Here is a 16787-nt window from a genome sequence, read left to right on the forward strand (position 1 = left end):
GAATTATTTCTTTAAGATACTGCAGGGTTTCCAAACTGAGACAGTGGTGGCACATGTTTAAAGAGAAGGAGAAGTTTCAGAACAAGAATCGGCTTGATGCACAGACCATAACAGGTGACACCGAACTGAATACTCTGAATAATGGGAATATACCAGTACCTGACTTTGCTAATTACATGGGCTTTTGCTCATTTAGTTGTCAAGAGCAGTCTTCTGTGTCTAGGACAATGTACACTCAGGTTTTGGTAATGAACATTTGCAACTGAAAGCTGGCATATAACCTGAGCCTGCCTAGGAAGGATCCGCTATGCTAACAATATTAATACCTCTCCTGGCCCTTGACTGAAAAAGTGTGTGCGTTCAAATTGTCCCCAGAACCAGGAGGAGAGTGACATCAATTCCACCAATAGCAACAAAGCCTGTGGTTACCTTGGAGATCTGCATCAGAGCCGCTGACGCATTTCTCTCTCCCATCTCAATGTTTCCTCTGGCAGAAAATATGACAGTGAAAGGAGATGGCTGGAAATAATGTAGTTTACTTAGGACCAGAGTCAAATTATCAAAAACAGAAATAATAGGTAATTAGGAGGTGACAGCATATCACCTTGTTGGGTCTATATCATGCCTATCAACCTGAATTTTTCCATTTCTCCCCGCTGATGGTTGATCGTGATATTGTGCTGCCGATTGCAGCTTACGGGTATCACATTCAGAAATGCCATGTCAGAGTTCCGAAAAACACTGATTTAGGAAACGGACACTTGAAAATTTCAGATGCCCAGGTGCCTGAGGCTATTTGCCAACAAAACAATTACCTTAGTGCGGGCTTCCAAAGGCACATAATATCAGTCTGTCCTTTTTATTGTCAGGTGTAGACTTGCTAAAAAAATCTTCATTTCAGAAAATGCAGAATACAAGACTAACCCAGGAATCACAGGTTTTACCGATGAAGCAGTGGCTTCAGAGACTCGAGCACATTTCCTGCACCACAAACAGGAACAGGTGATCTTAGGAAGAGCATGGGTAAGCTCTTAGATTCATTGCTTTTCATTTAGCTTCTGTCCCCTGCAGGTCTCTGGGACCTATTTTTTATCTGGGGTTGTTTACAGGGGCCATTGACTAAAGTCCAGCTGTTAGCAGGACTTTAGTCAAAGCCCCACTGGCAAAATCCCTCAGATCAGACCTTTTTATGCCATCAGGGAAACAATCAGGAGAGAGATCTCAAACCAAAGACAGGAAAGCACAGGGCTGCATTTAATATGGTGATCTCATCCAGTGCTGGTGAGTCATCTCTGTCTCCCTCCTCCCTGTGTGTTGGGAAAAGAAGCAGAGCAATGGAAAGCAGAACACAGGAAAATATGTAATTTACCTGGTTTTGCCTCTGGATAACAGCCGACCAAACTTGTAAAGTGTGACAGCTTGTCTTAATGAACTTGCAGCAGCCTTTGTCTCTAATCTACCTATATACATGAAAACCTCCATTCCTTAGTTTGATTGTGAATCTGTGCTGCCAAGTGCATATTGCTTCTGATTCTTTATGATTTACTTTTGTCTGTTTATATGCAGTCAAATTATCATTTAATATGTTGCATATAATATGATATGTATTATTTACAAATATAGTATATAATTATTATTTTTCATTTAGTTGACTTATAATAAATGTTATTTATGTTGATTAGTGTGTGGCACAATGAAATGGGGTTACTGTGGAAAGAAATACAGATTTGAATCCCTATTTCAAATAAACACAACTGTAATATAGTCGCCCATAGTATCTTAATGATAAAGAAATTAATTCATTATGAATCTTAATTAATATCAGAAAAAAATTAAATATATTTATAATTTTTACTTTTGTGTTTGCTTGTTTTAATGCTTGTAGGTGTTTTCACATTTACCTTCATTAGAAGAAGACTTCTTTTTTTGTTTCCTACATGCAATCAGTAAACATAAATTATCCTCTATATAATAACTTATTTTAAAAATCAATTAGATCATGAAATACTTTAGCCACACACACTCGAGAGACTGGAGTGATTCGCCCATCCAAGGTCCCTCTCCGGGGATAGAATTTCCATGCAAGGCCCTATCCTTGTGCCAGGACCTGCCCTGGACTCCTGGGACCAGAATCGCAACTGGGGATTTTTTCGACAAATACCCACGTGTTCCATCTGCCTTAGTGTGTCACCTCCGAATATCACTGGCTTCTAATGGTGAGTGTTTCTATTCAGGCCAGCTTAACTGTTTCTTTGAACCCAAGGGATTGACTGTCAAGCACCAGTGGATGGGACTGCCCCCAACCATGGTCTTCAAGGCCTCTGTTGTTCCCTTCACTGGCATTCCACTTCGGCTTGCTCCCCTTTGTTAAGCTTGTGTTTGGACCAATCCATCTGTGACTGATGGCCCAGGGACTTTCAGAACTTCACTTTTTTTTTTCTTTTTTTCATTTCTATTCTCATAATTTCTGCCCTCATTGTAAACACTATGCAGAGCTGCCCTAGGCCTCTCTGGTTTCTGAGTTATTCAACCAGATCCACCTACGCTTTAACATCCCACTCATTGTCAAAGGACACTCGGCCACTAGTCCTGGGTATTCTCGCCGATTTGAACCCTGCCTATATGGGAGGATGTTCCCGTTGTAGGCCTTGAGGTGCCACTTTTTCATGTGTTTTCATGGCCTTGAACATGGGAAGCAGGCCTTCTAAGACTATGAATCTGGCCTCCCACCTAGGATGACTTTTGGAAGCCCTAATCGCTCAGGCCTTAATGCCCTACCTAGAGACCTCCACACTTATCCATCTTCGTTCAAGAAAATGGCCCCAGTACACCTTAGAGGGGAATTTAAAATGGCAGCCTATGACACCATTAATCCCGACAATCTACGGGAATTACCAATTTTTGGTAGTGCACAGGCAGATGGAAGGAGATTCCCTACATCCAGGCCTTTTTCTACTTAAGCTCTAAGGCTAATTCCTCTGTCCTTGCAAACGGTTCACCTGCTCACATGATTCTAGCTATGCCATCTGCTCCTGAAAAATCCCATACCTCAGCTCTGGACCGAACTAACAAACCTACACCTTTTTCATCTCGAGATACTTTCTCTGTTCCTTCAGTTGGCTCACCACCTCCAGCTACCAGCTTTGCAGCTACCTCTCTTCTCTCCACACCTGCTCTGTCTCCAACAGCCCCACTAAACTCTTCTTCTCCATTGCCCAGCCGGGCAACCACACTGTGCTGGCACCGACCTTTATCCACCCTCTCACATATTTGCATGCCGCCATGTAACCTAAACCTAACCAACAAAGCCTGCTACATTTCTCCCGTTGCAAGAGATAGCTGGCAGAGATGGATTTACTAGGATACATGTTCTGTTCTCTTTCTCAGAGCTCTTTCACACAGAAAAATTACTGGGTTCCCATATGTCTAACGCTACCATTTTAATAAACAATTCCAATATCTTACTCAATCTTATCATCTCTCTTTTCATGACATCTATATGATCCTATCTAATAACCTACTTCCTGAGGGGCACAGGAGAGTTTGGGAGCAGGACAGGCAACCTGCAGACAAGATTCACCAAACCCTTGCTTCCAACCCTCCCAGGGCAGAACTGGTCCCAGAGCAAGAACCACACTGGGATTATAATACACCAGGTGGAATCTTAGCTAGGGACCAGTTTTTGACTTGCCTGATGGCAGGTCTTTGTAAGTGTCAAACCACTAATTTATGATAAACTCTCAGAGATTATGCAGGATACGAAGGAAAATCCTTCCACGTTTTTGAAATGATGCACAAAGGCTCTCTTACAGTATAATAACTTAGATCCAGAAAGTACGAAAGGCAGGGAGTTAATTATGACCCATTTTTTTTTAATCAGTTCTACTCTGACATTAGGGCTTAAGTTAGACATTTGGAGAAAGGCCCCTTGGCTCCGCAGTCAGAAGACCTAGAGGTAACTTTTAATATGTACCACACTAGAAATCATAAAGCCCACAATCATTGTCACTGTTAGCCATAGACTCCCAACCAGATGTGGTGACAGACTGCCCGATCCACTCTGTCCAGATACCTGGGTCATGAGAATGGCAATGTTTGTGATTCAAATGTTGTAAAACCAGTAACTGGGCCGAGCATGCTTTAATCCTCATCTTAGTCCTGGGAGACCTTGTTCAAGGTGTTACAGCGAAGGTCACTGGTCAGTAGATTGCTCATGCACATAGTGGCATTAAAACATTGGACCCAGGAAATTAACAAGTTGGCCTTTAAGTCTGGCCATGGATGAATGAGGCCACCCGGGGTCCTTTGACCTGAAAACAACCTTCATATGTAATAGGGAACACAAGTAATCCTCACGGTATTGGGACAGTCCATCACCATTCTCTTGGACACCTGAGCCATATATACTCAGTACTGAGTGAATTCTGGGGGTCTACCTCTCCTTCTAGTTTCCCTATTGTTGGGGTGGGGGACAGCCATATCTACCTCAACAGACTCCACCACTGAACTGTGTGGTTAGAGACATTTATCTCACTCATTCACTTTTGTTATTCCAAATTGTTCAGTACCTCTCATGGGTAGGGATTTTTTAACAAAGGTAGGAACCTCCATTTTTTGTTCCTCCTATTGACCTTAACCCAGACTCGCCAGCAGGTCCACTCCTCCTTCTCCTAGCTCCCCAACATTCTGACCCTAACATGTCTTTTCCTCTACCGGCCTCCCCGGTTGTCAAACAAGCATGTGACACACAAAACTCCTTGGTTGATAAACACCATTACCCTATTGTTAATCAAGACAGGACCCTGCTAAGTGCATTACCCAAGTTCAGTACCCTATTTCTCTCTCTAGAGCCTTAAGGAACTTAAGACTATTTTTTCTGACCTTTTAAGGAAAAAGCTACTTTGCCCCCCCTTCTACCTTTAACACCCCTATTCTTGCTGTTAAAATATCTAATGGAACTTATCGTCTGGTTCAAGACTTCTGGCTCATTAACTCTGCAGTGATACTTCTCCACCAAGTGGTCCCTAATCATCTCACCTTTCTATCAAATATTCATCCAGGAACCTCACATTTCTCAGTTCTACACCTCAAGTATGCTTTTTTTCTCTATTCCTTTAGTCCTCAATCTCAAAACATCTTTGCCTCACATGGCCTGATGCTGGCACTAATTTTTCAACACAGCTCACCTGGACTGTCTTTAACCAGGGATTCCATACAGCCAACACCTCTTTGACCAGGCTTTAGCTTATGACCTACTCTCACTGTCTCTCCCTAAATCTAAACTCATACAGTATGTGGACAACATTTTATTTTGCAGCCCATATTTTGCGATCAGCAAAACTGATACTTTCTCCCATTTAAATTTCTTGTCCAAAATTGGCTATGGTGTCTTAACTTCTAAGGCTCAATTGTCTACCACTCACATTATTTATTTGTGATTAACTATAACCCCAACCCAAAAGGATATTACTGTAGACAGAAAAAAAATCTAATCCAATCTCATACAGTTCTTTCCAACCTAGAAGAGGTTGGATCATTCCTAGCAGTGGCTGGCATCCTGCTTTCCTGGTTCCTCTTTTTCTCTCTTCGCTTGACCTTTATATGAGGCAGCTCTTGGTACTCTGCATAAGTTCCATTTCCATCCTGTTACGTAACCCATTCAGAGACTCCAACAGGCCCTTATACAGGCTCCAGCTCTTCATCTTCCATATTTAACTTGCCCATTTTATCTTTTTGAAGCAGAGAAGGAGGGATATGCCCTTGAGGTTTTAAGACATCAACTGGTACCTTCTTTTGCACCTGTAGCATACCTGTCAAAGAAGATGACCTCACCATTGTGCTTGGGCTCCTGGCATATGTGTTTGAGCAGCCTCTGAGCTTCTTATTCATGAATCAAAAAACTAATAAATAAAAAAAAATAAACAGGATACTCAACCACCACTGTATTCTCACTGTATAATCTGCCCTACCTCTTAACTTGCAAAGGATTACAAAACCTACCCCCTTCGCGAGTCCTTTCCCTTCAGGTGGCACTGGTAAAAGATGCCTCACTCATTTTTCAATGTTTCCCAGCCCCTAATAACTCAAATCTCCTACCTCACCCTAATGTCAGTGATTCCCCATCTCACTCCTGCATTGAGATCCTAGAGGATCTACTGCCCCATCCCTCACATATACAGGAGGGCAAACAGTCCCAGGCCACTTATAGCTGGTATACAGATGGCAGCTCCTTTGTATGTGACAGGATGCATAGAGCAGGCTATGTCATGGTATCAGATACTGAGATAGTGGAGACAGGGGGACTCCCTGCCCATACCACTAATGAAAAGTTTGAGCTAATAGCTATTACACATGCTATTTAGTTAGCAAAGGGAAGAGTTTTAAATGTTTACACAGACTCCAACTATGCCTTTCATATTCTCCTATCTGATGCAGCTATATGTAAAGAGTATGGCCTTCTTACAATGAAAGGAGGATCCATAAACTCAGGGTATATTATGAACCATTTAAAAGGTTCCAATATCCCCAAAGTATAGAAATTATTCATTTTCGGTCTCATCAGACCAAAACTTCCATTATTTCAAGGGAAATAATTGGGCTGACTGAGCAGCCCAAACAGTAGCATTCCAAACAACATACCTACCTCAGTTATCTCAGGGGTTTGTACAGTACAGCCCACATTCTAACAGACACCCCATGACTCCCATCAAATTCTGTCCTACCTACATCAGCTCTTTCATCCTAATAAGATAGCTCTACTGCATTCTGTTAAGGCTCACCTCAGCCCACCTTTGAGGATATAAAGTTCTTAAAATCTATCACTGCCTCTTGCCAAATTTGTCAAATGTCAGATCCCAAGACCAAATACCATAGCTTTCCTTTTCCCAACCACCAGGCCAGGGTCTCCCTTCCAGGGGATGACTGGCAGCTGGGTTTTACTCATATGCCCACAGTCAAAAGAGTTAAATATCTCCTGGTTATGTGTGATAAAATGTCTTGGTGGGTTGAAACATTACCCACCAATAATAAGAGGTCACAGACAGTGTCTGATTTTCTTCCCGAGAAATCATCCTGTGGTTTCAAATCCCAACCTCTCTTCCATCCGATAATGGCCCTAAGTACACTTCCCAGAATTCCCAAAATTTGGCTAAGGCTCTTAACATCCGTAGGCATTTTCATATCCCTTACCACCCTCAGGCTTCAGGGAAGGCAGAACAAACTACATGTTCCTTTAAAAATGTTCTTGTTAGTATGTCACAGGAACTTCACCTTGACTGCTAAACCTTTTACATCTGTCCTTCCTTAGACGTAAGGCCCTTTCCAAAAGCCCCCTTTTCATTTCCCACTTTGAACTCATGTATGGGGGGGGCTACTCTTAGCCTACAGCCTCTCATCTAAAACCTCTCCCCTTCCTGATAACCTGCTTACTCCCCTATTATCTCAAGTATGCTCCCTACTGTGGGATTTCACATAACACTTATTACCTCAAGCATGTGGTAACCCATGCCCACTCCCGATTAAAATAGCAGTTCAGGTATAATTTTCTCCCCAAACCAATGTCCCTCACCCTTTTCCCTTAAATGGCAGGGCAATTCTTTTGACCCACACAGCTCCACCTCGAGGGAATTGCTCATTGTATTCACATGTTGTATCTTAAACCATTTCCTCCTCCAGCTCAAGATGACCCCTCATACACAGTAACTCAGATGACACAGTTTCCTTAGTTTTCAAACGACACAAGTACAGGCTCTCTGACTCCAGAGCAAAAAATAATGGCCCCAATCTTATCCAACTCTCTTGTGCCAATATACTCTCCCTTCTCCTCTTTTTCCTATATAAAACTTCTCCATATACCTCCAATATCATGGTTAAATTTCCAAAAAACTTCTCTGCAGTTATTACAGGAACCATCATCAAACATAGAGGCGAAGGTACAAGGACTGTCAAAAGCTCAGGTGGTAATCAAAACTTAACATAACAGGCTCATCACTGTAGCAGTGTCTCCTGGATGTTGAGGTACTGCCATGATCCTCTCTATTGTCATGATCATACAGAGTTAATATATCAATCATATTTATTATGATAATAAATGTTCTTTTGCTGAACACTGTCAGATTGTCCCATTGTCCTCATTTTTCAAAAATATTCCTCTACACAAGTTGCATAAATGCCACTGTGGATTGTTTAATAAAGAAGCTTAACGGATTAAAGTTAGTCAGTAAAAACTTAGGAAGGGGAACCATAATTTGATGTTGCTGGGAAGAACACACCAGTTAAATGGGGTTTGTGATTAGTGGGCAGTATGCTGCTCCATGTCACCATGGACCGAATCATGACAGAGGTGAAGAAACAAACAATCTCGATCCATTTCTGCAGTTCATTAACATTGATAATGGAAGTATGTAATACCTCACTGCCCTCCTCAATAAACACTTGATTTCATAAAAAGTTCATGCTGTCTTATTTTATAATTAGGAATGGGCAAAAGTGTGAAACTATCATGTAAAAGAGCATTTACATGCAAAACCAGAAACACTATGTCAACGAAAACAGCAAATTTGAGCCTGTGAGAACCTAAAATCAATACTGATATGAAGTATATTCCTCTTATATAACTTATTCTAATTAAGAGTCTTCGGCAACAGATACAGAAGTGCTTTCATATGTAACTACATAATATTTTCAATTAGCCTATGTTTTTATGCAGAAAATAACCATGCAATGTCATTAACATTTTCACAATAGAACGCAAAAAACAAACAAAAAAAAAAAAGATAGAGGGCATGACTCCCCTAGAGTTTGTCAGATGCTAAAACCTGAACTGAATTATTTTTTTCAGATACTGCAAGGTTTCCAAACTGAGACAGTGGTGGCACAAGTTTAAAGAGAAGGAGAAGTTTCAGAGCAGGAATTGCCTTGATGCACAGACCATAACAGGTGACTCCGAACTGAATACTCTGAAAAATGGGATTATACTAGTACCTGACTTTGCTAATTGCATGGGCTTTGGCTTATTTAGTTGTTAAGAGCAGTCTTCTGTGTCTAGAACAATGTACATTTGGGTTTTGGCAATAAACATTTACAACTGATAGCTGGCATATAACCTGAGCCTGCCTAGGAAGGATCCGCTATGCTAACAATATTAATACCTCTCCTTGCCCTTGACTGAAAAAGTGTGTGCATTCAAATTGTCCCCAGAACAAGGAGGAGAGTGACATCAATTCCACCAATAGGAACAAAGCCTGTGGTTACCTTGGAGATCTGCATCAGAGCTGCTGGCGCATTTCTCTCTCCCATCTCAATGTTTCCTCTAACAGAAAATATTACAGTGAAAGGAGATGGCAGGAAATAATGTAGTTTACCTAGGACCAGAGTCAAATTATCAAAAACAGAAATAATAGTGAGGTAATTAGGAGGTGATCGCATACCACCTTGTTGGGTCTATATCATGCCTATCAACCTGAAATTTTCCATTTCTCCCCGCTGACGGTTGATCGTGATATTGTGCTGCCGATTGCAGCTTACGGGTATCACATTAAAAAATGCCGTGTCAGAGTTCCGAAACACACTGATTTAGGAAACAGACACTTGAAAATTTCAGATTCCCAGGTGCCTGAGTCTATTTGCCATCAAAACAATTACCTTAGTGTGGGCTTCCAAAGGCACATAATATCAGTCTGTCCTTTTTTTTTTTTTGTCAGGCATGGACTTGCTAAGAAAATCTTCATTTCAGAAAATGCCGAATACAAGACTAACCCAGGAAGCACAGGTTTTACCGATGAAGCAGTGGCTTCAGAGACTCGAGCACATTTGATGCACCACAAACAGGAACAGGTGACTCTTAGGAAGAGCTTCGGTAAGCTCTTAGATTCACTGCTTTTCCTATAGCTTCTGTCTCCTGCAGGTCTCTGGGACATATTTTTTATCTGGGGTTGTTTACAGGGGCCATTGACTAAAGTCCAGCTGTTAGCAGGACTTTAGTCAAAGCCCCACTGGCAAAATCCCTCAGATCAGACCTTTTTATGCCATCAGGGAACCAATGAGGAGAGAGATCTCAAACCAAAGACAGGAAAGCACAGGGCTGCATTTAATATGGTGATCTCATCCAGAGCTGGTGAGTCCTCTCTGTCTCCCTCCTCCCTGTGTGTTGGGAAAAGAAGCAGAGCAACAGACAGCAGAACACAGGAAATTATGTAATTTACCTGGCTTTTGCCTTTGGATAACATCCGACCAAACTTGTAAAGTGTGACAGGTTGTCTTAATGAACTCACTGCAGCCTTTGTCTCTAATCTACCTATATACATGAAATCCTCCATTCTTTATTTTGATTGTGAATCTGTGCTGTCAAGTGCATACTGTTTCTGATTCTTTATGATTGATTTTTGTCTGTTTCTATGTGTTTTTATGCATACAGATTATAATTTAATATGTTGCATATAATATGATATGTATTATTTACAAATATAGTATATAATTACAATGTTTAATTTAGTTGAATTATAATACATAATATTTAAGTTTTTTAAGGTGTGGACCGATGAAGTGGGATTATTGTGGAAAGATATACAGATTTGAATCCCTATTCCAAATAGACCCAACTGTAATATAGTCGCCCATAGTATCTTAATGATAAAGAAATTAATTTTTTGTGAAATCTTAATTAATATCAGAAAAACTTAAATATATTCATATATTTGAACTTTTGTGTTTGCTTGTTTTAATGCTTTTAGGTGTTTTCACATTTACCTTTGTAACAAGAAGCCTTCACTTTTTTGTTTCTTACATGCAATCAGTAAACATAAATTATCCTCTGTATAATAATTTATAATTATTTATTTTAAAAATCAATTAGGTCTTGTAATGCTTTTAGCCACCCCTGATTTGAGAGACTCGAGAGATTCGCCCATCCAAGTCCCCTCTCTGGGGCTAGAATTTCCATTCAAGGCCCCTATCCTTGTGCCGGGACCTGCCCTGGACTCCTGGGACCAGAATCACAACTGGGGATTTTTTAGACAAATACCCACGTGTTCCATCTGCCTTAGTGCGTCACCTCCGAATATCACTGGCTTCTAATGCTGAGTGTTCCTAATTCTGGCCAGCTTAACTGTTTCTTTGAACCCAAGGAATTGACTGTCAAGCACCAGTGGATGGGACTGTCCCCAACCATGGTCTTCAAGGCCTCTGTTGTTCCCTTCACTGGCATTCAACTTCGGCTTGCTCCCCAATGTTAAGCTCGTGTTTGGGCCAATCCATCTGTGACTGATGGCCCAGGGACCTTCAGAACTTCACCTTTTTTTTTCATTTTTCATTTCTATTCTCATATTTTCTGCCCTCATTGTAAACACTATGCAGAGCTGCCCTAGGCCTCTCTGGTTTCTGAGATACTCAACCAGATCCACCTATGCTTTAACATCCCATGCTTGGTCAAAGACACTCGTCCACGTATCCTAAGAATTCACTCTGATTTGCACCCTGCCTATATGGGAGGATGTTCCCGTTGTAGGCCTTGAGGTGCCACTGTTTCATGTGTTTTCATGGCCTTGAACATGGGGAGCAAGCCTTCTAAGACTATGAATCTGGCCTTCCCACTAGGATGCATTTTGTAGGCCCTAAAGCCTCAGGTCTTAATGCCCTACCGAGACCTCCACACTTATCCATCTTCGTTCAAAAAATGGCCCCAGAACACCTTAGAGGGGAATTTAAAATGGCAGCCTATGGCACCTTTAATCCTGACAATCTACGTGAATTATCCAATTTTTGGCAGTGCACATGCAGATGGAAGGAGATTCCCTGCATCCAGGCCTTTTTCTACTTAAGCTCTAAGGCTAATTCCTCTGTCCTTGCAAACGGTTCACCTGCTCACATGATTCTAGCTATGCCATCTGCTCCTGAAAACCCTGTACCTCAGCTCTGGACAGAATGAACCTCCTGTCCCATGCAGGTTTCTGGAAGAAGCACGGGCTTCTTATGATGAAAGGAGGATTCATAACTAATTCAGGTAATATTTTGGATGTGTTAAAAGCCTCCCATCTCCCCAAAGCTATAGGAATTATTCACCGTCGTTCTCATCAGACTGACAGTTCCAATATTTACATGGGAAATAATTGGGATGACAGAGCAGCTAAAACAGCAGCATATCAAAGCACGTACCTACCTCAATCACTTCAGGGGGTTCATACAGTACAACCCACATTCTCATAGACACCTCCTGATTCCAAACAAATTTTGTCCTACCTACATGAGCTCTTTCATCCTAATAACAAAGCTCTACTTCATTTAGTTAAGGCTCACCTCAACCCACGCCTGAGGACATAAAGTTCCTAATATCTATCACTGCCTCTTACCAAATTTGTCAAAAGTGGGATCCTAAGACCAAATACCATAGCTTTCCTTTTCCCACCCACCAGGCCGGGGGCTCCCTTGCAGGAACTGATTGACAACTAGATTTTACTCATATGTCCACAGTCAAAAGAGTTAAATACATCCTGGTTATTTTGGATACAATATCTGGGTGGGTTGAAGCATTTCCCACCATTGATAAGAGGGCACAGACAGTCTCTAACGTTCTTCTCTGAGAAATCTTCCCCTGGTTTGAATCCCAACCTCTCTTCAGTCAGATAATGGCCCTGAATTCAATTTTCAGATTTCCCAAAACTTGTCTAAGACTCTTAATATTACTTGGCATTTTCATATCCCATACCACCCTCAGTCTTCAGGTAAGGCAGAACAAACGACCTGTTCCTTAAAAAATATTCTTGTTAAGATGTCCAAGGAACATCAACTCAACCAGGTAAAACTCTTGCCTCTTGCCCTCATTAGGCTTAGGACCTTTCACATACCCCACCTCTTCATATCACCCTTTTAACTCATTTATGGGCAGCTAGTTTTAACGCCCAGCCTCTCACCTAAATCCTCTCACCTTCCTGATCACCTGCTAAACCCCTGCTATCTCACCAATGCTCTCTACTGTGGGATTTTACCAACCACTCATTAACTCAACCATATGTTAACCCATGCCCACCACCGATTATAATAGAAGATCAGGTATTATTTTTTTCCCGCTAGGCCAAGGTCCTTCACCCTTTTCTGTTAATGGCAGGGTCCCTTCAGAGTAATTCTTTTGACTCCCACAGCTGCCAAGCTGGAGGGAATTCCTCATTGGTTTCACCTGTTGCATCTTCAAGTGTTTACTTCCCCAGCTCAAGATGAACCCTCATAAACAGTAACTCAGAGAGGATCCTGTTCCCTTAGGTTCCAGAGGACACCAAGTTCAGCCTCTCTTACTCCAGTTCAAAGAACATAAAGGCCCCAACCTTCTTCAACTCTCTTGTGCAATTATACTCTAACTTCTCCTCTTTTATCTATATACACCTTCTCCATATACCTCCAATGTCATGCTTAAATTTCCAAGTAATCACTCAGCAGTTATTACAGGAACCATCACTACACATAGAGGCAGAGGTACAAGGACTGTCAAAACCCCAGGTGGTAAACAAACTTTAATATAACAGGCTTGTCACTGACTGTATCAGTGTCTCATGGATATTGAGTTAATGCCATGTTGCTAATGTCATAATCATCCACCGTTAATATATCTAAAATTTATTTCTTTTGAAGTCATTTTTATAATCTCCAAAAAGCCAGTTTAACACACCTAAGCAGACCAGACACACCTAGAATAAGTATCATTTAATTCTTTCTTTGTCATTACTTGTCTCGGGATCCCCTAAAACCCCCATCTTAAACCTCTCCTCTATTAATCACAAGAATCTAATTTTTGTTTCTCCCAAACATAATTTTTGTCTTTCCAGCATCTTGCAAGGTCCAGGCTGCCAGATGACCCATTTCAAAATAGTCTTAATTAGATATCCCAGGACACTATGAAACAGGATGCAATTGGACATCCCAAACCCATCGACACCCACAAAGTCAGCATGAAGCATTTATGAGAGACCTTCCTGCGCCCCATGACCTACCCATTAAGATTCACACACCTGCTAAATTTTAATAATAAACAAAAGGGTGAAATGTAATTCTTTTAGCTACACATACGTCTGCACTTCTGGGTTCTGAAGCTGGTGCATGGACCCTCTGTGTGTGCATGTGTGGTCTCTCTCGATCTTCTTCATCAGCATCTGACACAAAAGCCCCTGTATGCAGGCACAATGCATAGCATCCCCTCTCATCAGCGTCTGACATAGGCACATCTTTCCACTCGTGCACATGTGCAAGGAAGCCTTGAAAAGCTGGACATGCCATTTCCACCTCCTCCTTTCTGTCCACACAATTTTCTGGGACTGTGAGCACAAAACCTTCTCAATAAACTCCTACATGGTTTTGTACACATCTCGTGTCCTCGTTTCATTTCTGCCGGACATTTTTTATCTTAAATGGTAAGATTTCTCTCCAAATATCATAATCACGATCAAACCTGACTGGCTAGGACGACCAAACACCCCCTATCTTGCTGAGATACCATCCTTTCCCAACCCACCTCAAAAGTCATAGAAGTACTTTATGTGAGCATTTAAATATGAGGGTTCTAAAAACATAGCTTTCCAAGTTTTCAAATAAGCATGCTGTTGAATGAGACTTCTTTCTCTCCTTTTACAGAATAGCCATAAAACAATAACAAAGTAGAACAGCAATGTGTATATAACTCAAACAACACACTGCTGACCACTCTATACGTCAATTTTACTACTTCTTCATAGTCATCATGTAGTGCTTTGGTTTTTTTCAGGTTTGAATTTTATTTTCTGTATAGTGAATATTAACGTCAGAAAATCAGCAAGTCCCTGGACTATAGTTATATCATGCCGACCCATACAATAAAAAAAGGACAGTAGCTGATTTCCAACAAAGCTCATACTATCTGATTTTCTAAATGGGAACGGGAATACAAGTGAGAAAGTACCATGTACACGAGTTTTAAATGGAAAACAAAAGACCATACAACCCTGAAGGCAAATATGAGCCTTGAGAAATTAAAAGGGAATAGATGATAAGAAGTATGTTTCCTCGGTTATACTTTATTGTGCCTTGAGAATCTTTGGTGACAAGAAGTAGGATAGCGCCTTCAGATGTAAGTGTTTCGATGACTTCGATTTTTAGTGAAAAAAAGTTCAATGCCATTCCCATTGCCGCAATAGAACTCAGAGAGGAGAGGAAAGAACATGACTCCCCTAAATTCTGTCAGATGCTAAAACCTGAAGTGAGTTATTTCCTTGCAGACACTGCAGTGTTTCAGGACTGAAAGAGTGGTGCCTAATGATTCAAGAAAATCAGAGGTTTCAGAAACAGGGAGCCACCTGCTGCATATGAGACAGTAGCAGGTGACTCAGAGAATTACTGGGAATGAAACAGTGCCTGACTTTGCTAATTTCTTCAGCTTTGTCTCATTTAGGTTTCAAGAGCCTTGTCTGGGCAAATGGACATTCAGGTTTCAGTTATGAACATGACAGTTGAGAAGTGGAATATAACCAGAGTTTGAATAATAAGGACTCACAATACTGAAAATGTTATAATTCTCCTTGCCTCTGACTGAATCAGTGTGTGCATTCAAATTTTTCTGTATATGAATCAAGGGGGAGAATGATCTCAATTCCACCAAAAAGAACAAATCCTGTGATAAACTTGGAGATCTCTATGAGAACTGTTAACCAATCTAACTGTGTGGTTTGGCAGAAAAAAAGAAAAACCATGAAAGTGATAGTAGATGACAGGAAAAAAAATCATTTTACATTACTCCAAAATTCAATTATCAAAAGAATAAAGCATTGCAAGCTAACTAGGAGGTGAACATATATCCCACTTCTTGGCTCTTTATTCTGCATATCTACCTAAAATCCTTTATTTCTGCCTGCTGATGGCAGATTGTGATTCTGTGCTGCCAATTGCAGCTTACTGGTATCTCATTAAGAAGTGCCATGCCAGATTCTCTAAACACACTGATTGGGGAATCTGAAACTTGAAATTTTAAGAATTGAAGAAACCTAAATCTAATCCCCATCATAGGAATCATCATAGTTGATCATCTAATAACACGTATGATCAGTACATCCCCGGTATATGTCAGGTATTGACAACCCAATATAAATTTTGATTTCAAAATATGCAGAATCAAATAAAAATCTGAAGCAGTGGCCATCTAGGAACCAATAAGGAGAGAGACCTTCAACTGAGGATTGTAAAGAACAGGACTACATGTACCTTGATGAGTTCATCCAGAGGTGATGATTCATCTGTGTTTCCCTCCTCCCTGTGTACTGGGAAAAGAAACAGAGAAGTTGAAAGGAGAACACAGGATAAAATAAAATTTACCCTGTATTTTGCCAACAATTAACATCAGACAAATCTGGCAAATATTGAATGGTTGTCTCAGCAACCTTACAGCTGCTTTTGCCTAGATTCTAGGTAAATACATGGAATGCTCTCTTCCTTTCTGGAGTTTTTTGATTGTGACTTGTACTGTCAAGTGCGTCTGGTACTTGGTTCTTTGTGATCTGTTTTTTTGTCTGTTTTATGTTTATTATGCAGTCAAATTATAATACTGTATGTTATATATAATACATGTAACAGGTTTTATATCTAAGTATAATTTATAATTGCAATTTTCATGGAGTTGAAATACAATATATAATATATTTAAGTCCATTGGCGTGTTATAAAAGGAGGTGGGTTGACTGTAGAAAAAAATGGGGATTTCAAGCCCTGATGAAAAAATACCAAACTGTAATATAGTTTCCCACAGTGTCATAACAAATAAGAATTGACTTTAAATGAAT

At 40.7% G+C, this 16787-nt stretch overlaps 1 long non-coding RNA gene across 2 annotated transcripts in view; it reads right to left on the reverse strand.

Moving 5' to 3' along the window:
- The window catches only part of LOC142837383 (uncharacterized), a 149294-nt gene extending 133019 nt beyond the window's left edge, over positions 1 to 16275 (reverse strand). For both annotated transcript variants that reach the window (XR_012908265.1, XR_012908266.1), the window contains exon 1: positions 16213 to 16275. This is a non-coding gene — a long non-coding RNA (uncharacterized LOC142837383). The remainder of the gene's footprint in view (positions 1 to 16212) is intronic.
- Positions 16276 to 16787: the final 512 nt, after the last annotated feature.

Source organism: Microtus pennsylvanicus, chromosome 18, assembly GCF_037038515.1.
Source record: "Microtus pennsylvanicus isolate mMicPen1 chromosome 18, mMicPen1.hap1, whole genome shotgun sequence".
Lineage (NCBI taxonomy): Eukaryota > Metazoa > Chordata > Mammalia > Rodentia > Cricetidae > Microtus > Microtus pennsylvanicus.